This window comes from Atractosteus spatula, chromosome 8, assembly GCF_055471065.1.
Source record: "Atractosteus spatula isolate fAtrSpa1 chromosome 8, fAtrSpa1.hap1, whole genome shotgun sequence".
In the NCBI taxonomy this organism is placed as follows: domain Eukaryota; kingdom Metazoa; phylum Chordata; class Actinopteri; order Semionotiformes; family Lepisosteidae; genus Atractosteus; species Atractosteus spatula.
In genome coordinates, this window is record NC_142713.1 from 55142449 (window position 1) to 55170165 (window position 27717).

A 27717-nucleotide genomic window follows, 5' to 3' on the forward strand; every position below is an offset into this window, starting at 1 on the left:
GATGAAGCTGCAAAGCAAATGCATGTGGTGTTATTCATGGTTTAATTCCGGCACTTCAGTCTCAGGAAAACCTTAAAAATCTGGTGCATTTTTCAATAAAATCCTGATTTTATAAACCGGGTGTATTAAGAAAGTAATCTGGCATGTGTCTCTGATAGCACCTGTTTTTGAGAGACTTACAATACTATTGCTTTCAGAAGCTGTTGGAGGTTATTGTCAGCGACCACTGCTGAAGTGAAGTGTTGTACTTCTGCTATTTTATTGCTGAATTCCTAAACAATTCTTCAGTTATGAAGAGTAAATTTCAAGTACTAAGAAAGGACTAAAGAGAAAACACGTGACACTCTGGGTCAAAAGTTCAAGACATTTGAAATAGGCTAGATAGAGGAAGAGTATTATCCTCGTTGCTGTCAGGGTTGCCTGGCCTTCTGGGCTGTTTCCTAACCCCAGGGTACATGACTGTCCAAGAGTGCTGTCGCTGTGGGCCGTCACGTACTGTACTGTACTGTGGTTTCTCGCTCCAGGTGGCTTGTATAAGTGGCTTTACTTGAGTGCAAGTGTCAGCCGTGAAAGCAGATTGGCTGTGTATCGCACCCACTCAAGACTACTGTAGTGCCGTATTGTTTTCAGGTTGTGTTCTTGGGCTTGTAAGCCTGGGTATCCCATCTGATTTCACCACCTTCTCCACTGTGGGGGTTTTACAATACTTTATTCTACAGGCCTGTATAAATGATGTCAATTCCATTCAAGACCAACCAGTTCTGGAATTAACAATCAACCAGGTGTCAAAATGTTTTACTCATCATTGTGGTTATCCCACTGGATCAGAAAATGATAACTCAGTTCATTGTTCTCACTGAGTCATTATAGTAGCCTGTTTGTCAAGTTATACTCATTCCACTTCAGTCCGGTTGCATCACGGCAAGAGACACTGTGCTGAAGGAAACAAGCTAACCAATTCAGAAGTTCACCAACCTCTTTTTTTTTTACATTGGTAAAACAGTAGGTCTTTGTTCTCTCTAGGACTGAACAGACAGAATGTCTTGGCATATTTAGCATAATTGTGAAAGGATTACATTACACTGCTTAAATTTATAACCAATAGCAGGTGAAGGTGACAGTCTGGAGAAGAATTAGTTCCAGACTTTTTTGTGTCATTCAGTGAGACGATATGAAAACGTGATCTCAGTTTAATATAAACAAGAATCAGCAGGAGCGTTTTGAGGGTTTATCCAGCACTGCAGCCCCCCCTGATCCAGGTGAAAGGTGTGGGGTGACTCGTGAGTCATCTCACCTGCTCCTTGGAAAATTCCAAAGCTGAGGGAACTGCTCTGTCACCGACATCCAGAGGCGTTTGTGGGGTTGTTTCTTGGGCTTCCTGCTGGTTGCATCCACAAGAAAAAAAAATCTGAATTTTGGTTTTGAAAGGCAAAAGGCATGCAATATGCGCATTGCTGCAAATATGAAGTAATTTTCTAAACTACATAGGAATTATTATAACTTTGTGGAATGTAACTTAACCACGAATTGTGCCATGTCTTCCAAAAAAGGGGACATTTTTATTATTTTCTGTTAAAATGTACGAAATACAGTCAATATAAAAAGCTGCTGTGCCTTACACCCTTTCTGTAAGGTTAATTCTATAATGATCATGGGTATTTTTTCAAATCCATTACAGTATCTTTTAACTTTCAATCACTATTTTAAAACCACTTCCCAAATGACTCCATCTGCACATAGTTTTATTGAAGATATTCTAGGGTTTGCGGAGTTCTTGTATTTTGAAAAAATACCCTTTATTTCTATATATAAACTCTGAAGGTGTGGGATTGGAAGGCTTACATGTGACTGTGTAGCTCAAAATAAGAATCCAGAAGTTCTGGTGATCTATGTGGTGGTTGCCTTTTTGTCTCTGCTCCCACATAAAGCGCAGCTTAAGCATTCAGTCACAGAACCGGTAGAGGTTTGAAATGTACTGTACTGTATGCTGATAAACAAAATCTTTAAACTAGTGGTACTTGTTTAACGCTTAGGCTACGTTATCCGCAGGGCTCTGCATCTGCATGCTGTTTGTAATGTCAGTGACTGGAAATTGGAATTAGAACCGAATAGGTTACATTCTGTGTGCATTCAAATGCAAACATACTGTGGCGTCCACAAGTCATGAAGTCTTACCTCTTTTAGTATATTTGCGTCCTGTATATCGTGTTCAAAGCCCTTTTTTTTTCTGATGATGGTTTTGTCAAGCTACCTACATTTTAAGATGTAATCACCATGACGATTACACCCGATTTAGCTGTGCTTACTGGCGCAAGGTTCCATAGTGTCTTTTTATCTTTGTGTAAAGAACACAAATCAGATTTTCTGATTTTATGTGAACATAAAAAAAAATCCTCCCCAAAGAACTGAGGCTTTCTGTGCACTGACCGCTGACCACTGGTGTTCTCCATGGCGGGCTGGGCTAGCCTCTGACCGTCTCCGATCAGATGGGTCTGTGTCTGACACCACTGTCAGTTGAATGTCTACTGAATATCTTCATTATCCCACAGAAGTCAATTGCGAACAAATGCCAATTTACAGTGATAACATAGAATCCCTTTTATCGAGCAAGACACTCCCAGGAGCAATCTGAGCGACTCTCTTTGCTCAAGGGTTTGATCCCGGGATGAACTGGTCTGTCCGGAGTCCGGAGCAGAAATGATGTAAGCATTGTGGTAAGTGTGAAAGGAAAAAAAGAGGCTCTCTGCTCATTGTTACTGCTTAGGTTTGTTTAACTTAATTGGCAATGGAAAACCTTACTTGTGGTTTTCACTTGGGCTTTGTTGTCTTGATCCGATTGCATCCATTCTCTTTCCTTATGTTTGCTGCAGCATTTCCATTGCTTGATCTCAAAAGAAACTGATTTCAGTAATTTAGTGAAAATTGATCTGTTTGAAAATTGCTTTCTTGCTGATTGATATAAAACATCTAATATTCCAGGTCTCCTGTATCAACAGAAGGCATGCTTGCAGTTTTCATTATTAAAAGCACTATTCAATATTTTTACAAGTTTGTTTAAAAATTACTTTGGTGTTGATGGAATAGGGAAATTGATTTATTGCTTTTGTTGTACATTTTTTTCTCTATATTAATTGTTTACATTGAATTCAATGTGTATTGAACTCAAAGTGTATTCTTGGTTTACTTTAATGAAAGTTCATAAGTCAAATTGAAGAGACCAGTGCTGTAATTACACGTTGTAGCCTGCAGGAGGCAGAAAGCCATAAGCATAAGATTTTAAATTGTTGTATTATGTAAAAAAATCTCAGTTCACTTATTGGGTTTAGAAAGAATATTTGAAGCTCACTCCAGTTAACTCAGACTTTTGTCTTAAATCTTTAAAAAAGAATATCGCATGTCCTTTGGCTTACAACATAGCCATTTTCAAACACCTCTTTTTTTTTCCCCTTCATTATAACTCCTCTCTGTATAAATGCTTATCTAAGTATCTTCTGTAGAGCTTTTTTTTAATCAAATTTCATTTTCTTTATTACCTCTCATTTATTCAACGTTTTGTCCACAAGCATCTAAGTTTTGTGTGCATCATTAAACTTTACTGGAGAGATTTTTTTCTTTTCCTCCAATGTAATTAAAAGCTTTCTGTAACGAAAGTGAAAGATAGAACCTGAAAGATACAGATACAGAAGCATTTTCCTTGGCAATAAATAAATAAATTCAGGAAGACATTTATTCAAGAGTAGTCATTTATTCGGCTGGTGCTACTTTTATCATCTGTCATAAAAGAGTTATTTCTGTTTTTCTAAGATCAATTTGACTTGGCTCTTCTGTTGAAGAGCTATAAACTTACAAATGACAGGATTTTAAGTAAAATGAACCTTCTCCTCCATTTGAGATATTATGCTTAAAACACAGTAGGTTTGCCTATTTATGTGAGAAATGTAATGCTTCATTTATACACGTACTTTGTGTATAAAATGCAGAGGTTGGACTGGGGTAGTACTGTCACCTTGCAAGCTGCAGAGGAACAAGTTGAGGTTCATTTTGTGCTTAAAAAATGGAACTTAAAATCAGCACTTCAACCGTGGACCTTTATTCAGCCTTCAAATGTGAAGAGGCCCTACTGTGGAAACAAGTTTTTCTTCATTCTTGCTACTTCTCAGTGTGGAATTAACCTCAACCTGTTCCTTTCTTTAAAAACGCAGATGTGTGTGTGTCTCTGTGCCACTGCAGAACCCTTGGCAGAGGGAGACATCTATAGGCCTCTTTTCCTCTCTCCTTCGCTGGCAGGTTGTGTGTGCCAGGCTGATAGCCGTGGGCTTTCCCGATACGGTTTCTGCTCTTCCGAAGCACCTGCCTGACCATTATTTCTTGTGGGTTAATAAAAGACTCGGCTATTATTTCAAGAAGCCTTGCCTTTCAGCGAGTGAGGCGAGTCACTTCATTTCAAGCCAGTCAGTATCTCCAGTGAAGCAGTCATTTAAAGATTGCCTTAGCATTTTGCTGTTTTTATGAAGAATATAAATATTCTGAAGGGTCCATTACAGCTGTATTTCTATAAAATAAACTTGGGAATTCCACTGACATTCCATCATTCCATGTTTGATTGCTCCAGCAATGTTGATTGCAGTTTTCCCTGGATTATTTCATTATGCGTTACAGATTCAAAGGACTTTATGTAATATGTATGAAGTATTTCTGGAATGCAATTATTTTTCCTTTCTGCTATTTATACTTTTTCATAAGTGTTGTATATATTAAATGTTTCATTTTAAAAAAATACCTTTTGTAATAAATCAAGCTTATGTTCCGTTTCTGATGACCTGTTTCCCTTATACAGTATGTTTGCGTACCTTTCCATGCATTTTTGAAGGCAAACCGATAATAAGAAGATTAACAGAAGAGAGGGGTGTGGATTTTTCTGGTGAATAATGATGGTTTTGGAGCGTAGGCTGGGAATGTAACTTTCTTTTTTAGTCAGTTAGTCCAGCTGATGTGTGATGTGCTCCTCTGGGGCTACATGTCTCTTGAATAGGACTGGGCATTCATGTTAATTTCTGTGCAACCGCGAACTATATCTCTTTGAAAAGTGACCTGCTGAATATGCTTCATTTGGGAAGGCTTCAAAGTCTGGAATAAAAACTGCTCGTTCTTTTATCTGGGTTTTGGTACAGTGGTTCGTTGTTTCAACCTATAATTTTCAGTCTCATTTAGCAATGTTTTTGGATATGCAGCCAAAACTATGTGAGCCTGCAATTTCAGGATGCAATGTAATTTCTTAACATCCCTGCAGTTTAGTAATTATTAAGTACTACAGCTACTGTTAATATGCTGAAGTGCTTTGTGATATTTTCTGTATTTTGCAGTGTTCATGGTAATGCATGGAATAAAAAAAGTTCCCTGTCAGTATTTCTTACCATTTCAGTGTTGGATTTTGTTCTTGTCAAAACAACTTCTCAAAATGTATGTGTTTTTTTAAGTGCAAGCTTTTCAGTTTTGCATGATTTGCCCAGACACTATGTTGTGTGGCCAGCTGAGGGCAGTCTTTAACAGGTTTACTCTTTTATCTTCTGAGCTCATATTCACAAAGGCTTTTTTGCACTAGGACAGTTTTAATTTGTGCAGCAGAAGCATCAAGACTAAAATCCACTTGATAATCGTACTCTGTAGAAACCGCAGTCAAATTATGTGTATTGAATAAGCTGTGCAGAACCACATTAATTGTACTGAATTTGTGTTGATACAAATTAAGAAGAAAAGTATTAATGGCCTGGATTCTGGTGTAATTAGAAGCACATGCAATTTTCAGATTATACCAGAACAGGTGCTTGCACACTGCAGAAGTTTCAAAGGAAGAACAAAAAAGATTTAAATTTGAACACCTGGCAAATGAGGTTTAATGTAAAGAAGTGTTAAATGCAGATGGCAGAAACAAACCATAGGTAAGATCTAGAATGAGAAGCATTGAGCTTGAAGAAGCTACCTGTGAAAGACTGGCATTTGGGAAAGCAATAAAAAGGTGGTGTTAAAATAATTAAGTGTAGTATTTCAATGGACAGATGTTATTTTAAGATTGTACAATGCACTTCCTTTAGAAGATTGTGTGCAACACTAATGTCCTACACTGACAGACTGAACCGATTTCGTCTTGAACAGCGTTAAACTATGAGAGGAACTGTTTCAAAATCCCCAAATTTGGAGATCATGGCAGCCCTGTGGGCATTTTGGGAATTAACAGTGAAACCAAAGGACACAAGAAGAAAATATTTAAAACCAGAACAGGAGGTACAATTACCTTTACACAAAGGTTGTGGGATCTGGACCAAGCAAACCCAGTGATGTTTCTGGAGCGGATACCCAGGTTCAGGAAACTGGCGGATGACATTCTCAAGCCGTGTAGTCAATCAGTGTTGAACGTGAGAAACTCGCATAACACGGTATAAATTATATGGGTTATTAAGGTATTTATAGTTTGAGTTTTGTTCTTTTTTTGTGCTTCTGATCCGCTTGGACGTCTATTTGTAGCATAATTAAATAATGAATTATGATTTTGGTGCTGGGTTAATTTTATCGCCATGAGTTTGGGTATATTTAAAGAAATATTGCGAAAGTAGTTGATTTGCTTTGTCTGTTGCTTTACCCAAGTGGCTATTAGTGGCTTTTCAGGTAAGAACTATTCAAGTTTAAAAGTCTAAAGTATAATGATAATACAGTATGTGAGTTTAAGAATTACTAAACAATTTGTTTAGTAACAATGTGTTTAGGCATAGTGTATATATGCATTATATTCCCTCAGTGTGCTGAAAAAGATGAAAATACAAATTGAACTATGGCTGAGATTTTGTTATAGTTATGGTGATGAAGCTGTATTACAGACCTGATAACTAAAGTTTAGGGCTTCACAATATTTTCTTTAAAGATGTTTGAATGCTACAATGATCACTTGTGTAAGCTTGTGATGTGAAACATGACATACTGACCATGGAGAGTTTTTCTTGGGTTTGCTGTGTTTTCTTTTTCAGCTTCCATCAATGGTAATTTTTCATTTCCAGTAGTCTTTAGAAGAGGGCTGTCAGATCTATACTGTTATACGTTTAGAAGGGCGTTGGAATATTTGTGACCAATGTTTTGACTTTTAAAAGCAGTGAACAGTGCACAATACGATAGGACATGCATAAATAATCCTCCCCTCACCCCACCACCCATCAAGGCAAACTAATTCCTTCCAACCTACTGAATTCCAATAGTTGTGATGGAATTGAACTATTTAAAATTGAAGGAATGGAAGCAGCAATCCATGTATAGTGGAGAAACATGCATTATACTGTATAATGCTTGGGGTTCGGTATTTTATACATGTTAAGTTGTATAAGTAATTTTATTAGTCTTACACTGCTCATTTGGGGATCAGAATAGCACAGAAGACGTAAACAGAAAGGGTCCTTGCTTTCCAATGCTCGGGCATGACATTGCGATTCAACACTGCATTTCATTTGGCTGTCATTTGTGATCAACCATGCGAGTGTGTGAAATGACAAGATAAACGTTTTGTACGTGGGAATTGTCCGGATCGCAGTTCAGCTTTCTCTTAACGTTACCTGAGAACGTTTTTTTTTATTTGCGGTTTGGGTAAACAAGAGTTCAAAAAAGTTTAAAAGGGAAAGATCTGCTCAGGAGATTCACTTTAACAGGCTAATGGCTTGATTTGTTTAGCAGTTGTGGGGAGAAATTGCAGCCCCCCACGTAACTGGATTTGACAGCTGATGAATAGGCTCACGGTAGCTTGCAGAGACTATCTGATGGAATAAGGGAGAGTTTTCTCTGCTTTCATTTCTGGTCGAAGACTAACCCCTGACATTAAGCATTCTGCAGCAGGGGGCCGATTCATTCCAACACACCCCCATAGTCTGCTTTCTTTTTTAAATTCACAACCGCTCAACAAATCACACCAACGCAGCTGGTCTGTTAATTCCCCTAACATCTCCGTAGGCTCTGAAGAAGTAAAGAAACTCAATGGCGGGAACAATTTAACCAGAATCGGGTTTTTTAGGAAACATATTCAGACCCCCTGTGACAACGGGGTGCAGCACACTTTGAAAAGTGTCAGTGGTTACACAACCTCCTTATCAGGGTTTAAAATGCAGGCAAGCCGTGGGTTAACTGAGTTTACAGATTTGTAGAGATTTATAAAAGACTTTAAAATGAGTAATGTGTACAGTTAGATGATAGATGCAAAGCAGTGCTGTTTTGCTTGAAAAATATATTTGAATAGTTTTGTTTGTTTTGGTATTCTTGTCACATAAAGTACAGTAATAGACTTTTTCTTCCCTTTACAGGTGTGTGATTCACATAGGCTATCTGGCCTAGTTAGGAGGAAGTAATATTAGTGCAGTCTTGAAATATATTCCCAAGCCCACAGTAAAAACAACATCTCGGTGTTCGCACAGCAGGCCTGGTAAACCGAAGCCTGAAGCATTGTGGCTAGACTTTCAGCACCTTACACTGGCAGATTTTCTATTGGGTTCATTCTTGCACTTGATATAATGGGAACGGGGACGAGTCTTAAGAGAGCACCAATCAGACAGAGACGGAGGAGAGGAACCAAACCTCTGGACCTCTGCAAGAGAGGCGGCTTAAATTGGAATCAAGCAAGAGACCTGGGGCAGCAGCAGGTTTCGTTTTTTGCTCCAACTGGCACCGCAGCCTCTGTTGTTTGGATCTGCCTGTTAAAGAGCAAGGGGCTAATAATTTAGTCCTGCACGTTATTGTAATAGTTCCATTGCAGAAGGTACACTCGATTGAAATAACAATACAGTTAAGATGCAGGGCTTTCTCTAAAATAAAGATGCAAATTTAGTGCGTGTAAAAAGTGCTTGATGTTTGGTTCAGTGCAAAAGAGCTCTTGCTCCTGGCTGTGACTAGGCTTAAGGTGTAGTACTAGTACCTGCTCTAAAGCAGCATTAATATTTCATTGCCTTTCCTTTTTTCCTTCCAATATGGTATTGAATGTGGGCCCTGTGAGTTTATTCTCTCATGAATCCACTGGCTGGCTATATACTCTTATCAGCATATGGATAAAAATGGTCAGTAGGTGGTCTGTAGCTTCCTTACCCTAAGCTTTCCATGACTATTCAAAGTAATTAGCACTAAGTTTTAAGCTCTCAGTCCAGTTAAGATAGGCAAAATATTTAAATATCCTCCTGGTAGAAACTTTCTACCATTGCATAATCTCATTATAGTTTATTGTGTTCCAGTCTATGGGCTTCAGATAGGGTAATCCCTAAGTGTTTGTGCGTAGATGCGGTGGAGCAGGGGTTTCAGAAAGCAAGCATTGTGCTTGAAGCAGAAAGTCTGTGAGCTACAGTATGAGAAGTAGGCTGTGGGGTACTTTGTGTACATCATCCGTTCTGTTCTTATAAAAGTAAAGGTCAGATTCCCTCTGTCCTAAATTATAAAGCGCACAAAATTGCGATCTCTTAAGTTTAGGCATTTTTAAAATACTTTTATTTGCTAAATGTAACTTATCATTTTATTTTCTGGCAGATTTTGTAGACGCAATTTGAACAAGGTTTGTGAGACAAAATGATTTAGCTGAGTTTTATAGATTGTACTGCATTTCTATCAGTTTTAGGCTACTCTTGCTTCCATCTGTACAGCTGGAAATTTTACTGAAGCAATTCAAATTGAAGGTTACAAGAGCCCCGGGATACGAACCCGAGATCTTTGTTAGGAGTCCACGGGCCTAACTGCAGCTCAACACTGCTGCCTGTCTTTCAGTGCTGTCTCTCTTAGTTGCAGTGTAAGCACACACACTCGCATTTCTGGCAGGGAACTGGCTGCCTTCTTCCTGTCACTCACCTTAATCAGGCTGTGCATGTGCAAATCCATCTTTATAAAAGCTGTACGGCTGTATATTTGGTTATAAAGATAACTTGTCATGAAGACAACCTGCCCACTTTCTTCTAATTGCCCTTCCTGTACTTTCAGTATTAATGCATCATTGATTTATAGTCTCAATAGACATCAGATCTTCCAGAACTTGGTTGTCTGATCTCTCATCGGACTGAGCTGGTACTGTAGTGTATTGCACAATCAGATAAGTTGATGCACAGGGTGCTGTTTGAGTCAGAACATTAAAATGCCTTTTACAAAGTATACTGAGATTAGGAATAGGTGTCATGCTTTTTCCTTTCTGTTGATCTGCCATTTCTTCCTAAATGATGGATTGTGTGACTTCTGGTCCTGCTGGTATCACACGTGCCTCTGTGTTTCAATGTCCCTAAACGTCAAGCTAAGAAGTAAGATATCTCTTTGGTGATTTGTTTTGTAGTTTATCTCTTCCAAAGATGGAAACAATGGCAGAATGCAATTTCCAGTTGAAGTATTAGGTCCACGGCTGTGTTGATGATCTTGATTAGGGTATAGTTTGTAAATTAGTCAAGTTCACAGTGGATGTCAAATTAGAAAGATTAACAAACTCTCTAGAAATTGTAAAAGCAAGGACATGGAGACCAAATTCAAGACTGGGTGAATGCCTGACCATGCTTTCTCTGCTTAATGCAGATAAATACTAAACATAAATGGAAAAATATAGATTACAGACGCCAAGCTTCAGGAGCTATGTGTGAGAAACTTTTTTTAGGTGTTTATGTTGGTGCATCATTTGCATCTTCTTGACAATATTGGGGGGGAAAAAAGTAAAAAAGCAAATATTATTGAGATATATAGCTAAGTCAATAAGTGTAAAATTAAATTAATGGATGTTATGTTAAAATTATACAGTAGTTAATTCACAATATTATATGCAATATTGATCACCATGATACCAAAAATGATATGGCTACTCTGGTAGCAGTCCAAAGAAAGGTTAACCAGATACTCTTAAGATGTAAAAAGTCTGATCTGCAATGACATAAGAATAAATCTTTTCAGTTTTGAAAAAATTAAACTGAGAGGATCTAATTCAGACATTCGAAGTCAACCCTTCAGTCCACTGAAACATTCACCATCGGGCACAAGTGCTGTAGTACTGTGCATTTTAACAGAATGCACTTTTTTAAACAAAGAGTCGTGGGTTCAGCTGCGTTTGTAAAGCTGATACCCTGGCTTTAAGAAACGACTGGATGAGATCACTGGATCATTTTATGAGCTGCAGAAACCAAACAAGCTAGACCGACAAAACAGCTTCCTCTCGTTTGTAAACGTTCTCATACAGTACCTTATAAGAGGTACAGTCGCTGTTCTTTTTTTAGTGTACGGTTATGTTAAAAAAATAAACAGGCAGGATTTTTTATTCTTTATAATTAATCAAGTTAGTGTCCTCTGAATTTGAAGTATTTTGTAGAAGAACAGTAACACAAGTCGCGCTGCATGTACTGCAGCTGCAGGGAGGGGCACGATGAAGCCCAGTGAGTGGGGCGTGTGGAGAGAGGGTTGTGTTTTCACAGGGTGTGTAATGTAAGCCGCTCAATCTGTTTGTTTGTGTAGGGCAGTGACGTACAGCGCAGGCCCCAGGCTACTGTGCAGTGCTGGCTCGGTACCCAGCTGTTTGTCGCCGTTTTATTCCTTTTGCCCTGAGCCACAGACTCTCCACTTTGTGGCGTGGATGGGCACTGAGTACGCTCCTGGTAGTGGGAGGGTTTTTATGAGCTATGGTTTTAAACAGGTGGGACCACCTTTAAAGAAACCAAGAGAAGAAGGGCATTTTTTAAGTTCACGTTTTAAACCTGCTGGGTGGAACAGATTGATCCACTTGCTCCAGACCGCAAAGCCCTTTTTTTTAAAGATGTTCAAAACGTATCAATAAAATATAAACATTCTGATGACTTGAATCATCCTGTTTCACCAGCCTCTTTTCTTTTTCTGTGGTTCCTTTTTAATATACTGTATGATTTTGAAGTTTCTTTTACCCGTGAGAGTTTTATGCTCTAGAAGCAGTGGAGCCCGGACACGGGGAAAAGGAAGCGCTGGACTTAATGGCTTCTTCTTCCGTTTTACTAGCGGTTCCCCTCACACGAAGCAGCTGGCCGCCTACCTTGTCTTTATAAGGGGTGTGACTGGAACGAAGTTGAAGGTATTTACGGCTGCTTGAGTTAAACACAGCTGGATTTGTGGCAACTATTGGTGGTCTTTTTTAATTGGTTGATTTTTTTTTTTAAAACCATTTTTTGGCAGTTTCTATCAGTTTGCCTCCCTGCAGTACCTGTGTCTCTGAGTGCATTCCTGCCTAACTAAATCCTGTGCACAACAGCAGAGGCCTGATGTACCCCACTACCCCTTCCTGCTGCTGGAGTAGAGCAGAGCAGCCAGAGCTTTGCAGTGTAAGCCGGCGCAGGCAGTACACTCTTCAGATGCACTGTTCTTGAGAGGAACTGAATTGTTGGTTGTGAATCTCGGCGTGGTCCTGCTGAGGTCGTTTTCTTCCGGGTTTCGAGTCGGAGGACGAGGCACGGGGGTGGCCACGCCGCTGCCCGGGGATTAGTTTCACAGTCTCGCTTTTCCGTCTCTCCTCCGCTCCCTGACGGGCTTCAGATTTTGTGGTTTGTTCCTGCGCGATAAGGTTGTGTAGTAACCGGTCGCTATGGAAACAATCGGATGTCAAATGCATGAGGGCTGAGGTAATGTTGCCCATGGCAGATCCACAGTAATGACTTTTCCAGAATGTGTGCCATCGGAAACGGGCCGGCAAACTCCTGCGTGGAAGCTGGGCGTCTTCATTAAATAACAGTGGTGATGGAGGCTTGAGCTCTGGCTGAATTTGATATGGGATAAGAGGTATCTTCAGACAGCTGTTGCAGTGTGTCAGGGTCTTTCTGCCCAGACATATTCTTTTTAGTTAATTTTAATTTTTTAAATTTATACATGTTTCATGAATATTTTTACAACTAAATATACAAAAACATCATTACAGAGAGGTGATGCCTCCATTATTCATTGTAGTTTTTTACTAATTACAGTAGCTGTTTCAGCATTCATAGCTTTTGTAAATTTGAAAGTATGATGTATATATTGAGTCAAGCCTTAGCTAAGTATCATCGCGTGTCTTAAAGGGATTACCCATTCCTATATATTAATTTGTTTTTCAAGGTCATATGTATGTTTTGCATTTAAGGTTTGATTGTTGAGCTTTATTTGTATCGTGGATGACTATACAGCTTGAATCACTGATGATAATGGGACAGGATGATCATTTTAAGGCTGCTGTTAAACTGAAAAAAATTCGGCAAAATTTGCCGCCCCTTGCTCTTCCAGGCAGTGCCATATGGTCATGCATTAATGGCTACAAATTAAATGATTTAAATGACTACTCAGAACCTCAGTGTACATCTCGGCTAAAAAGCACAGTGTCACCACACTGGAGTGCTGGGTTCTGGTGGGAAGAGCACCACCTACTGGTCTTTCAGCAGCACTTACAGCTGGTATTCCTTGGAGATCTTCAATCCCAGTACAGGCCCTGTGAGTTCTGACTGTCTGCAAGGTGGTGACACTGCTTTCCAAGATAAGGTTTTTGGTGCTGCTGGAAAAACATACAGGAGAGAAACATACTTTTCCTTCATCTTTAGTGAAATCCCTAGATTAGTTAGTAACGTTTCTGCAAAGCTGTAGAACTGGGGAGGGTCTGAGGGTTTCTTGAAACATCAACATAGTGAATTTTATGCTTTAAGCAGGCTGGCATAAGCATGCTTTCTCAGCACATGTTCTTGGCTTGAGTTCAAAATCCTGCACTTTGTAAAACCTGAAATTTCTTGGACTAGTATATCGTGGGGATGTTTCTTTCATATATTGATTTATTACAGAACTCTGCTGTATTAAAAAGGAACAGAGCTGACTTGAAGAAATGACATGTATGATGTGAGAGAAAGTGAAATGTAAAACAGCAACAGTAGAAGTGCAGCTGTTGTATCTGGTTTGGTATTAGCTTCCTGCTGCACCTCATGGGTATGACCTTGCAAAAGACGTTTTTTTATTCTGTGGGTGCAGAAATGACATTCTGGGATGCTCATTTTAATATGGCACTACTTCATGTTAATCAAGGCCTCCAAGAGCTAGCTATTGTTAGATGGTGTTGTCATCTGGGAGATGTAGCCTGTCATCAGTGTGAGTCTGCTTTCTCAGCACTACAGTATGTTGCATGGAAATGAGAGCAATTTCCAGTCTCCTTTAATTCAGTATTTGAGCTACACAAGCATCTGCGATAGCCCTTTAAAGTGACATTTAAAGTACTAGTTGTGTTTTGTCCTTAGTAAATACTTTTATAGCTCATATTACACTGTTTCCCTGTTCTCCTTTTACTCTCCCCATCTGACAGAATCAGCTTTCAAATATTTTGACTTTCTCCGGGATTGAACTAGAAGTCTAGAGGTGAAAATGTTCTGTATTTCGAATCTGACAAGATTAACCCTGTCGGTTCCTGATGTCTGAATATTGGAGAAAGTATAATAAACATTATTACACATAAATATATAGACTGTTTTAAAATCGTTGATCTTTCAATCTTTATAGATTTTCATAGCCTTGTTTTTCTGGACGCTTTGACCCACTTATTTTCCCACCGCATCTCGCCATACTTTCTGGTTCAGCTAGAATTTTAAAACAGAGATGCTTGCTGTAAGCCCTGTGACCACCGCCTACGGATGCTATTAAATAGAACAGGACAAATTATTACACGCAACATCAGTCCAGCAGATGTCCTCAGAAAAGCCAGGGAGGAGAGATCAATATCTATCACCGGGGGTTCAGATTTGTTTATTGCTCTAGTTAATGATTTCAGATTGGATTTTGCACCCCTATCGGATTGCAAGAAGTAGGCCATTACATGCAAAGATGAAGCTATAGCTCTTTTAATTGGTTACTGAGCATGCTCACAACAGAGCACCTAGGCTTCATTGAGATTGCAGCAGCATCCTTCACTCCTCTCGGCTTGCGAGGCTGTCATTGAGCCAAGGAGGAAGAGATCAGAACCTGCCCTTTTGTCATCATTATAGAGGAAGGCATGTGATTTATCAGGGGAGCCAGTAGCTTTGGAAATGATGCTCAGTTCTTTAGCTCTGACAGAGTGACTGGATCTCTGCTGGAGCTGCTGACGGTAAGAGGGATCTTTTTTTTTTTTTTTTTCTCGTTTACCAAGCCGAGGCACATTATTGTATTCAGTTCGCTGCAGTTGTTGGGTTAAAGTTTTCTGCTAGACAGCTTTTGGAGAGCCCCACTGGGCTTGCACTGTCATGAACGGTCGTCTTGGCTTTTTTAAATAGTCAACTGCTTTGACAGAAAGTGGGCTGCAGGAGCAGGTACTGTACTGTGGAGCTGGTTTTAACGCCCAGTGCATTGGCTGGCATGGAAGACATTTAAATGCATCCAAATAAATTCATTTCTGTGCACATTCTGTTTGTGACTGTACAGGAGCTGGGAGTGGTATAATATTTTCAAATTAAATGTACTCCGTTTATGTCAAATTAAATGGATCTGTCTCACTATCTTGCTTACAGACTTTAAAAAGGTCATGAATATAGTACTGTACTTTAATAAGTAGAATAATCCTTGAAGGCATTTTATCAATTCTGATTCATTGAATATAAATATATACTGTATAGGGGTCTTTTTTTCTCTTTTTGGTAGATATTTTAGGATTTCTGATTTTACAACGTTGACCTTGATTTCTGTCGTTTTAAAGGGAAAAAAATGTAATGTGTGATTATCTTTAATAGATTTACATAAATATCTTTCTGCTTTTCAAACACGTACGTAGCTGATGCCATTTCAATTTTCGCCAACAGGTGATAGAAGTTTCTCATTTTTATTTTCAAAGTCATTTCCAAAGTCACCGCTGTTGCCGTTTCAGTCCTTAGTATCTGCAATAAGTCAGTGGAGATTCAACCTCTTGTCTTTTACTGGTGGTTGAAAAGAACTGACAGGAGATTTCTGGAGCGCATGGAGAAAAAAGGAGTGCAGTTTTACGTGTTGCGTAACAGGTATTAAACCATGCAGTTTTCCAAATTGTGTAAATGCTTTTAATAGGTCTGTATTGTTCTCCCTGGAAAGTGGATGTAATTACAATTCATCTCTACTTATGTTGTAGATTGTTTAAAAAGAAAATGGTTTCAGAAAATGAGTTCCTGCATGAGCACTGGGATTTACTATAGTTTGGGATGTTATTAATCAGTTTTGAGCAATGAGTTTTCAGGTTAGTTAAGATGTTTATCAAAGATTTGACTCGCATTAGATAAATTCGATTTTAGATTAGATTGATCCTTCTTGGTTGGTATAAAATACCAAAGGGGGTAAGAGCAGGAGCCATATCTGGTGAAGTAATGTGGCACTTCTACGGTTTTTGTTCAGGAGACCAAATGTGGTAGATGATGTGAATATCTGGGTTTCTGAAAAAAGAGACAAAACTGGACTCTAGTAAATATGTACTCATCTAGCGAATGGTGTGGGGATACATCCAGATTATTGATTTCTCTCTCAGGATGGTTTGTCATGTTTCAGTGATAAATTTTCAATTTGCACTGCACATTTTAGTTGTAGCTATTTCAGGAAGTGTGTTGGTAGAGTTGGCATAAATGTCCTGGCCTCTTGCCACATTTCAGGGCCGAACTTAATATCAAGTTCATGTGTAAATGATTGGTACTGTTTCCGAGGAAGACAAAGTCATGTGTATGATATCCTGTCATCGCCTTTCCTTCTAGACTGATGTTTTATAGAATCCATTGTAATGGAACAGTCATTTCCCATCATATATCGTGAAAAGCTATAGACCAGCCTTCGGAGGTTTCACTTACAATGTTACATGTCTCAGTGATGGGGGAGAGTTGGAGGTACTGTAGTAATATGCTCACTCTAAAATGCAATTTTTGTGCCATGATATAAGACCCAGTGTTGTAGGTCTTACGTTTAGCCTCTGTAAAAGAACACGCACGGTTTGTTGAAAATGAATGCCATTGATGCCTTACCAGTCCTTTAATCTAAAGTAGATATCCTGCTTTCCTGAAACAGATGCTGAGGGCAGGGTTTTCAAGACAACACAATCTCTCCTCACAGAGCTTACAGTACCAGTAAATACTTCGCTCTGACAGTGACCTTAATAAATTTCCTTAAACCAGTCATGTGCTTGTTTGTCATTCTCTATGGGCAATTCCTTATTTTCAAGACCGCTTGATAATGAAAACATTGACATATGAAAATCAATGGGTTTTGTGAAGACAGAGCTTTGCAGAAAAAGGAAAAACCGAAAAGGGTTTTTGATTTAAGGCGATGATGCTTTCTGTTTGTTAAAAATCCTCTTTTTTTCTTCCTTTTCATTGCTTGACTGTTGTAAACGTTGTTTTTCTAAAAGTGTATAAAGTACTTATGTTTAGCTTATGTAACCGCTGATGTAGGTCTATAGTTAATGTGATGATTTATTCACAAATACCATAACAAAGCAGGTTTCTATAAACCTTTTTGTCCTATTCTGGGAATGTCTTTTTAAATCTTTCCCTAAGTGAAAAGGTGAAGTGGTCATTGAGTGAGTTGGTATAGTGGTAATCTATTGCCATAATGGCCTTTTCTGTATTATATAAGAAAATGAAATGTAGCATAAATGAATAACTCAGAAATATGCATTGGCCTGAGATGATTTTCTTCAGTAATTTGTGTAGGAAATCTGTTGCAGCACTGTTTCAGACACCTGTAGCATTCACAATGCAGTGCTAAAGCTATAACACTCCTGGTATAATGATACTATAGCACCCTGTAGTATTTGGGTTTGATGCATGTCCATTTATTATCAAGCTTTTACTTTGTGACCCTAGGTTTAGATTATAATATCATGTTAAACTTTATCTGATTGTTCATCGTTTCCGGGGGCTATAAAAAGTATTAACCCCTTTTAGCGTTTTTCATAATTTATATTCTTACATCATGGAATAAGTTGAAATTCATACCACTGATTAACACAAAATACTCTGTAATGTCAGATTAAAAAAAAAAAAACAACTCTGAAGGTTTTTTGAATTACAAATAACAAACAGACAATGACTGATTCCATAAGTTTTCACCCCTTTTGCTAAGATACATACTGTAGCAAGCAGCCATATCACTCTGCAACTCACAACTGGCAACACTCTGAAGCTGGTCAGTACCTGGATGGGAGACCTCCTGGGAAAAACTAAGGTTGCTGCTGGAAGAGGTGTTAGTGGAGCCAGCAGGGGGCACTCACCCTGCGCTCCATGTGGGTCCTAATGCCCCAGTATAGTGACGGGGACACTATAGTGTAAACAGGCGCTGTCCTTCGGATGAGACGTAAAACAGAGATCCTGACTCTCTGTGGTCATTAAAAATCCCAGGGCGTTTCTCGAAAAGAGTAGGGGTGTAACCCTGGCGTCCTGGCCAAATTTCCCATTGGTTCTTACTCCTAATAATCCCCCCCTATGAATTGGCTTCATTACTCTGCTCTCCTCCCCACTGAGAGCTGGTGTGTGGGGAGAGTACTGGCGCACCATGGCTGCCGTCGCATCATCCAGGTGGGGCTGCACACTGGTGGTGGTGGAGGGGAGACCCCATTACCTGTAAAGCACTTTGAGTGGACTGTCCACTATACTGTATAAGCGCTATATAAAGTGTAAGCAAATATTATTATGGTTGTATTGTTAAACCCTGGTGCAATCAGTTGTCTTCACGTCACGTAATTATTTGATTGGAGTCCACTTGTGTACAATTAAAAAAAATAGTACACCCGTCTGTGAGAGGTCCCACAGTTGATTTAGTGCGTCTCCAAACTAAAGTTTCATCACGAAGATCAAAGAACATTCAATCCAAATCTAATAGAAGGTTGCCGAAAAGTACCATTCAGGGGAAATGTGCAAGAAGATTTCCAAGACTTTGAATATCCCCTGGGGCACTGTCAGTTCCATGATAAATTCACCATTGTGCCATGGTTTCTCCATTTCTTCGTCTAGTGGAAAATGCCAAAAGGGGTGAATACTTTTTACAGCCCCTAAACCAACAGTATATCTCCAGTAGGACACCAGGGGGAAAAAAAAGGATGGAAACTAACCCTGGTGTGGAATAGCTCTGTTGTCATCTCTTCTGTGAAGAATAAAAACATCTCCTTTCACATTTGGCAAAAACTTTCTTACACCCCTTCGTAATGAGATGGCGGCAGTCGGTTTAGCTGAGGACTCTTTGAGACGCACCGCAGTTGAAACTTACATAGCTACTGCTACGGTTGTTGAGATTGATAATCTTTCATGTTAGATCTTCAGTCAGTTCAGACCTCTGTGACGATGGCGTGGTACTGTCCTGTGTGTTTGGCTTTTATGTTCAGCCCATTTAATAGCCAACTTAAAGGTGGCTTTCAGGGGCTTCTAGAAACTTTGCGGTTTTCCGAAACCTCCACATCACAAAACAGCAGATTAAATTTACAGCATTCATTTTCAACATTTTACAGGGTATGAATCATTGTGAATTTGTTTTTAGAAAATTATGTGATCTACAGTACTCCTTTTCATGTTTTTATAGTTCTTGTAACGTTTGTGTGGTTCAATGGTAACATGACACAAGTGCACTGGGCTTTTGCTGTTTTAAAATTGATCACGCTCGAACACCGTGGCAATTTTCAGCGTGCTCTTCTCAGCTTTATTGCATTGCTTGAATGAGCTTTCTGGAGCCTGGAAGCATTAAAGAACTAAATTGTTTCAAGTTTGGAGGGTGCGTTTGCTAGTGTCTTGCTTGCTGTGTTGATGAATAGCTACAGCGGTGGGATTTTAAAAATGACAGGAGTGTTGTATTCAATATGCAGGTCTGCATTTTCTTAATACTTAAACAGCATCCTACTTAGGAAACAAATGGTGGGAACCAAGATTTTAATTTCCTTTTAAGTGCCTTATTAGCGCTTTAATTTATACACAATAAACTAGTTCCATATTCATGAGAAGAGGAAGGAGATTGCACAGTCCTGGCTGTCAGAGCAGCACTAATTCAAAACCAACACAGACAGGGAGGTCTTAGGAAGAATCATACTGATACGGAATCAGGCTTGTAGAACATGAGTCAGTATGACCACCCCAAGAACAAATTCTTTGTTGTATTACTGGATAAGCTGGCTGGTTAAAAAATAAAAATGAAGAAGAGGGAAAATATGTTATTCGTCAAGCGGGACTTGTCTCTCCTTGTTTGAAATGTAAAGTGGGCTTCAGCTTGACAGTACGAGCATCATCATTTTTTACATAATCACATTCTGCAGCTTGATGCTCTTTGACAGCAAGGTAAAACATTCAGTGCGATCCATGTCTGGATCATGCGAGAAGGCGCTCCGCTTCATATCGTACAGTTCATACATCTCTCGATCGCATGATCAAGGCACACTGAGATGCGCTTCACTGTTCAATAACCCTGCTCTCTCTGCCGAGCCAACGTTCAGGCAATTCAGTTGGTTTTATTTTTTTTATCATTTTCTGATTTTTAAATGCCTGAAATCCTTCTGTTGGGAACTGTAACTTTTCATTGAGTTACAATACAGTATATAAGGTAAAGGGTTCTGTAGAAGCAATCGAACTGCTGGCAGACCCTCCTGGAATCTGTGGCAGTGCAGTTTCTTATATTGTTCTTTTCAGATTGGCGGGAGAAGCAGTAGATTAGAACACGGAAGAAAACTGGATTAATCCCTTTTTTGCCCACTTACTACGAGTGGGATGAATCCTGTATACAGTACCAAAATAGGTTAAATTAACTTTTTTTTTCAAAGCAGTATATTATTCCAACAATTAATCCGTCTACTCTAGCAAGAAAACAAAACAAATGTGGGACACAGGCTGTTGATTTTAAGTGTCTAATTTGTATGTTCACAAATTGTACTGCAGCCACTGCACACAATTATGATCCTCCGTGTGCCGCAGTCTGCTACTGTATTTACTCAAGCTTTTAGCAAGCCTCATGAGCCATAGCGTCTTATTGCTTGAAGATTCCCAGGGGCAGCAATCATGAGTTCACGACATATGTCCAGAAGGGTAAAGGCTCTTTGGCGAACCTAAACGGTCATTAGTATACCCTGCTTAATGGTTTGATTTTAGATTCCCCCCCCTCCCCCTAATCTCCTTTCCGTGGTTTTATGTTTCATGTGCTCTGTTAAGATCCAATCTTTTCCTGCCCCATGAGTAGGGCCCAAAGGAAATAAGCACCAATGTATTTTTGATGAGAAAGCTTAGACTTGTGCCCATAGAAAATGTTCAAAACAAAACAGTTTTTTTTACAAACTGTGCCAAGTAAAACGCTGGGCAGTGTCATGCATTGCAAGTGGTAAAAGCATTATCACGTTTGCAAAGTGTCGGCCCTAAATGATTCCTGGTGAAGCTGCAGGTGAAGGTTTATGTAAGATATTTATAGAGCAGTTACTCTGGGTGTGTAGGGACCTCCCAGTGATGTTAGCATTATTTGTTGCTATGACAGTTGCATCTTAAATTAATCCCTGCATTGAGATATAGTCAACATAGAGTGTGGACCAGATATCGCACTGGATTGGACATTTCCATTTAATTCATTACAATAATAATACCTACATCTACATAACAAACAAGTGATGCTTTTACCAAACATATAATAACAAGATGTGTATTATTGTCCTCATGGTGCCTATGTTGCACAAAGTCTACCTCTTGTGTTTTTCCCTGCACATTGTCTCCCATTTGCTGTGATATAAATATCCTCCATTAATAGTCAGCTATGAAATAGGGTGACCTGCTAAAATCTAACCCAAAATAAAGTCTTGACATTTGCAGTGTGCTGTTCCACCAATTAATCTGTCTACAGATGAAAGATGATGCCAAGGTTTCGGTCCTGGGTAGCTGACCTGATTCTAACACCATCCATAGTCAAACTAAAGTTGACACAATCAACATTGCTTCTAATTCTGAGCGCCTCCTTTTTTTTTAACGGGGGATAATAACTGCAGGTTTAAGGGCTGAGGAATCTGTTTTATTCGTTGATGTAGTGGGACAGTGATTTCATTTAAGTGATCGTTTCAGATAACTGGTGAGCAGAGTCTGTATGGAACTTGACAAAGTCTGTTGCACTAAGCATGACAGTCTGACCCGGTTTGTACCGGGTACATACACAGGTACTTTATAGCGTCTACAAGTAGTTCTGAGAAGTTTCCCTGATATCGTTGGACCTCGTAAGAAGAATGATTTGTTGGCACGAATTATTTTAAACACATCAGAAGAGCCAGGGAAGTCTCCAGACAAGACATTGCAGGTGGAGTGAACAAGTCCTTTGCCATTTAGATGTTTTTTTCCAGAACTTGCTACAGTTTCTGTCAGTGATGTTTTCTTGCCCAAGGGGTGATTAAATATGTTTAATCCTTTGTATGAGTATAAGAATATCCCAGTGTTTTTGTTACTCCTAGCAGATGTGCTCATGGACACCGCTGCAGATAAAATCAGTATGGAATGTTCATTTCTGCATTAACCATCCGTGTTTTAGTGCTCCGATGTAAAGGATATGCATTATCTGATGGTGAGGAATTCGGTGACAGATTGCTTTTGATTAATGTGGTATGCATTTTGAGATTCTCAGTTATTGAAGAACAAAAAAACAGTTATGTTGGTTTTAAATGGGATCAGAAAAAATCAGAGTTAATTTCTTCAGCATGTAGATGAAGTGTAGCTCATGCAACTGTTTAATGTTGTCAACATGTTTATGAAACTGAACAACATAATCCCTCAAGCCCATCAAATCTCTTGTAAAGAGGTTTGCTGGAGTTATCAAAATGGGGGTTATCACATGGTCACAGAAAGCTTTGGGAAATTATTCACTATTGAAAATAGATACAACACCCATACTGTCAAGTTGTCTTGTTCTTTAATCAGTGGTAGGAAAGGATGGGCTGAATTGCCTCTTCTGATTGCCCAGCATTTCTTAGCAAACATCCAACAAAATTCAGAGTGAGGTTTTGAGAGCTTATGCTTATTTAGCAATGAAACTGTATGAGAATTTTCTAAATACGTAGAATTCCTCTGATCAGTAGTGTCGAATTCATGCAATTACTGAAGTTTAATAATGCAAAATAAAGCATCTTTATTTTACATACGTACATATACATGGAGATTATTTTGTCGTGATTATTTTTTAAAAAATATTTCCTTTCCTCTTAACTGCATCTCCTGGTACAGTATGTTCCAAACCTTGAAATTCTAAAATGTTCTCTGGGTGACTGCTGAGATAAATATTACTTTTGCACCCTGTCCTCTGTTTACATCTGTTAAGATGTGTTCTGCTGTTCTCCAGTCCTTTATGAAGTGCATGTCTTCTCTGGTACAGATTGAGCTGTTCTTAGCTTTTCTGTGGCTTTTCAGCATCCTATGTTCTCAGTTTTATGACTATTACACTTTTTGAAGTGCTCTTGAAATCAGGTGTACTTTATCATATAATCATGTCCCTAATACAGTTGGGCAACTCTTGTGAAGTTAATATAAATTTAAAATGATTATTCCCTTAATACTTTTATTTTTGTACTTTGTGTAATTATCCAATTATTAACATAAATAGCAGGAAATCAACAATAAATTAAATTAATGGTCTAATATTTTCATGTTCAAAATGTCTGACATGGAAATGGGATGCTTTTTACTCAGATTAAAGCATTGTGCATTTTCCCCTGCCATTACTACAGTTCTGCACAGCTCTACACATTGAACATTTAACTGACTCTGATAAATGCCAGTGGTCATTCTGGGTGGATAAGCATCACTGTGTTTACACAGAGTTTCAAGATAACCTTACATTTCTATCTGTTTAAGACCTTAAAGCAGTTGCAGAATCATCTGTGTCAACAAATAATGATATTGAGAGTCCGGAGAGTTAGAAACCACTGTGGCTACCAGGACCAAGACTGGGAGAACTAGGAACCCTAGAGCAAGTATCGGTGCACGATTCATGCATATATCGGTAAATACCCCCCCCCCCCCAAAAAAAAACAAAATAATGTTTATTCAAGATCGAAATGTGCATTTATATTTTTTTTTCTGGGTGAAAAGATACCTTAAAATGAATAATTTGATTTAGTTTAAAGTGGACATGACTATATTGGACACATTTCATGTTATTTTTAAAACTAAACATTTCTAATAACTGTGGTTTTTGGTAGTTTATCACTATATCCCAAACGCTGCTATTTAGGAATAGGTTTTTCTTTTTCCTTCTTTCTTTAAGCGGCGTATTTTACTTGCATCTTTTTTGCAACATTTAAACCTAAAACAAACACAGAAGAACCGACAATTAAACAGATGACTGATAACGGGACTTTGAAATTATCATTACAAAATAGTGAAAAAACATGGAAAATGTACTATTAAATCTTTACTGTTTGTGCCTTACTATGTGTTAGCAAATTTCTTATTTTTAATGCATTCTCTTCACTTCACTGTTGTGTGTTAGAATGCCTTTTCATCCAAGCTTGAATACATCATCAACTTCTAGACTTCCTGACAAATAAATTAAATGAAATTAGATGAGTGTGAGTGTAAATGAGTGTTGAAATGCTGTCCATATTACTTATCTCATACCTACTCGTGTCCTCTTTTTTGCTTGAAGGAAACTGCTATTACTATTCTTTAGCAAGAGATAGGAAAATCGATTGCCTGTTGATCTCAAATGTGCAGTTATTTTTGTTGACCCTAAAGCAGTAGTGCATTTTTTTTCCACAGGATTCTCTTGAGAATCTTGGCACTTAAGAGAATGAATGAATTAATAGATTGACCTCGTAGCTTTGGCAGTCAAATACTGTTTTTTTTAACATTTACTGTGGGAAATAAAAAATAGCTGATCTATGAATTTTGACACAAGGATGTCCATTCTTGTTTTCCTTACAGGCAAGTGTCTTAATGTGACTTTGTGTGATGTCGAAAGAATCCCTGTGTCCTACTATATACAGGGTTTGTAAGTCCCCAAAGTCAGACTTTGTTTCAAAGTGGCACTTTTTTGTAACACATTCTGTATGAGGAATGGATCCCGATGTAATGTTTTGCATATAGATTTGCTGTAGATCAGTTTCCTACAGAAAAGAAAAATGATCCTGCCTTTTTTGTATCCTAACACGGGTTTTTTTTCCTGTGACCTTTGCGTCTGAAGGAGGGATGGGACTTTGTTTTCTATTCAGTTCACATTTTTCAAATGTCGTAAGAAAGGGAAAATTATCATTTCTTTCGGTCTTTTTATAAAATGGCCACTAAGCATTTTTAACGCATACTGTAGCTTAATATATTCAGCATCTATAAACCATGAAAATTTAAAGAAAGCTCTGTGTACGTCCTCTAGGTTGTTGGCACTTTTAGAGGGATGTTCAGACTGAAGTTTTCTAGAGTGTAGCTGACAAGGTCTGTATGAATGTGCAAGGCTTTGCTTGTATGTGGGTTTTAATGGGTTTTTATTTTTCACTTTGTCAGCTGTAAAGTGGATTAATGGTTTTGTCCCCAAATAGAAAGTGCTTTTTTAAGACTGTACCCTTGCTTGTTGCTGAGAACACGGTAAAGAAAAAAAAATATCCTTTGGACAGTACTTGATGACTTGCAAAGAACAAAAACGGTCAGTAATTTAAGAACACAGAAACATTATCATTATTATCATTAGCTTTGACAGTCACTGTGAGATTCTCTGTCCTTCATTTATTCAAATCGTTACTTTTGCGACTTCTGCCTTCTAAGTTTATAGCAGGACTCATGTTGAAGTATAAGATGCCACACTTTAAATTTAGTACTTTCTTAAGAAATATGTTTTCATGGTTCATATTTTTACTATGTTGTGTAAGTCATCAGAAAGTTGCTTACTGTTGCATACTAAAATGGTGATCCTTGATGGAAGATATTGCCTTATGCTATTTTAAACAGGCTACCGCATGCAGCAGGAGCAGTAGCTTTATGTCCAGTAGATGATGGGGTGGCGGGGCCTGATCGTTGAAACTGTAGTACCGCTGGAGTTATCTGAAACAAACTCCCAGCAAAAAAACACAACAGAGAAAAATGAAATGGAGTGGGAGGTGAAATCTGCTGGTCAGTTGTGGGTCATTAATGTCACCTTTTGAGAGGCCATTCGCTGGGCTTTCAGCACCTATGAATGGGGGAATTCGAAAATCCTTGTAGTAAAGTGTTCTCAGAGTTCTCCATTTAAATTTAGTAGACACTGTTGACAAATCACGAAGCTCGAGTGCAGATCCAACAAAGACGCTGAAAGGAATGGCCACAGGAGCCTGAGTTTCTGCTGTGGAGGGTGCAGGTAAGGGAACCAGCGATATGGAGGACTCCATATCGGATACTCACAACAAAACATGAGTGTTATTATTAGTTAGGGCTGGGCGATATGGCCAAAAACATTATCACGATAAAAATGTTCATATCAGTCGATATCGATAATTATCACGATAAATGTCAAATCATTATTTCTTTCAAGTTTAAAGAAAGATTTTTTTATCCTGAGTGAAAGTTGAAGAAACCAGACAGTTAATTGGTAAATTAAACAACTCTTTATTTTAAGAACACAACAAACACTTGCCAAACAGCAGAAACATTAAACAAATCTGAGGTAGAGAGTATTCAAGTCTTTTTTATGTCAAAATATGCATGAGTAAAATATACAAAATAAATATCTTAATAGAAAAATTAAATACTGCAGTGTGATAAATCACACATAGAAGATGACTCAGACAGACTGCAAAGTTTAAAGTGCTCTGTTTTATGTCTGATCGTAAAAAGACAAAATATCTCCAAATTACCGAAGTTGAATGACCTTTTCTGTCGACGACGTCATCGTCCTTCGAGCTGGTCGTTGGCAGCGCTACATTTGCTTCAGTGTCGCTCATTTCTCCACTCTAACTACAGTCGTGTCAGCCACCATCGTGTGGGTCAACAGCACCACGTTAGCTGCCCGGTCTGCAACACGCACGCGCACTCGCGCGGTATTTTGTGTGCATGCGCATATCATGCGCAAAGCATAAACATATATCGAACATTTATCGAACTTTTGTTAAAATTATATCGCGATAATTATCATTATTGAATTATCGCCCAGCCCTATTATTAGTTATAATTATTTGATTGCCTTTTATAATTCAAGCACATTTATGTTTTAAGTGTTAGTAGCGTGTTTATGTTGGCTGAATTTTCGACATTCCACATCACTTCCCCAAACACCAAGTATCTCTCCTGGTTGTAATGAACATTGAGTGTTGAAAGCTGTTACCTAATAAAATGCTGTTATATTAGTACTAGGCGCACTGTTAATGTGAAGGTGGTTATTTTGAATCGGCGCTTGTATCTACACATGTATGAAAGCAGTTGCAACAAGGATGGGTGTTAGAGTAACAAGATGATTAGCATGCCTACCTCCCAGATTTGGGTTTGATTCTGGACCGGGGAGCCTTTTGTGTGGAGTTTGGTGCCTGTACCTCCCAAAGTGTGTTTTGCTGTGTGCCCTGGGTTTCTTCTGCCTTCCAAAGCCATGTTGGATAGTTTACTTCCTGTTTCTCAACTGTCCCTGTGCCCTACGATGGACTGGCATCCCATCCAAGGTGCTGTCTCGCCTTGTGTCTGGGTTGCTGCAGCCTTTCCCAGGAATATGTGGTGGAAAGATTCAATGAGGAATCAAGGACGCCCGATGAAAGTACTGTCGAGACAGGCCGAGTCTTCTGAAAGGAATAGGATTGTGCTGAAGTTACCTTTCATATTTCTTAATCTCGCTGTGTCTCCCTTAGTATCT

At 38.7% G+C, this 27717-nt stretch overlaps 1 protein-coding gene across 21 annotated transcripts in view; it reads left to right on the top strand.

Annotated features, from left to right (window-relative positions):
- The window catches only part of plekha5 (pleckstrin homology domain containing A5), a 171514-nt gene that overhangs the window by 51032 nt on the left and 92765 nt on the right, over window positions 1–27717 (top strand). For 4 of the 21 annotated variants that reach the window (XM_088923952.1, XM_088923953.1, XM_088923944.1 and 1 more), the window contains exon 1: window positions 14866–15082. The exons of the other annotated variants lie outside the window; for them this stretch is intronic. The gene's annotated coding sequence lies outside the window, so the exon portion shown is untranslated. Of the gene's footprint in view, window positions 1–14865; window positions 15083–27717 lie in introns of those variants that run through there. 21 annotated transcript variants of the gene reach the window in all.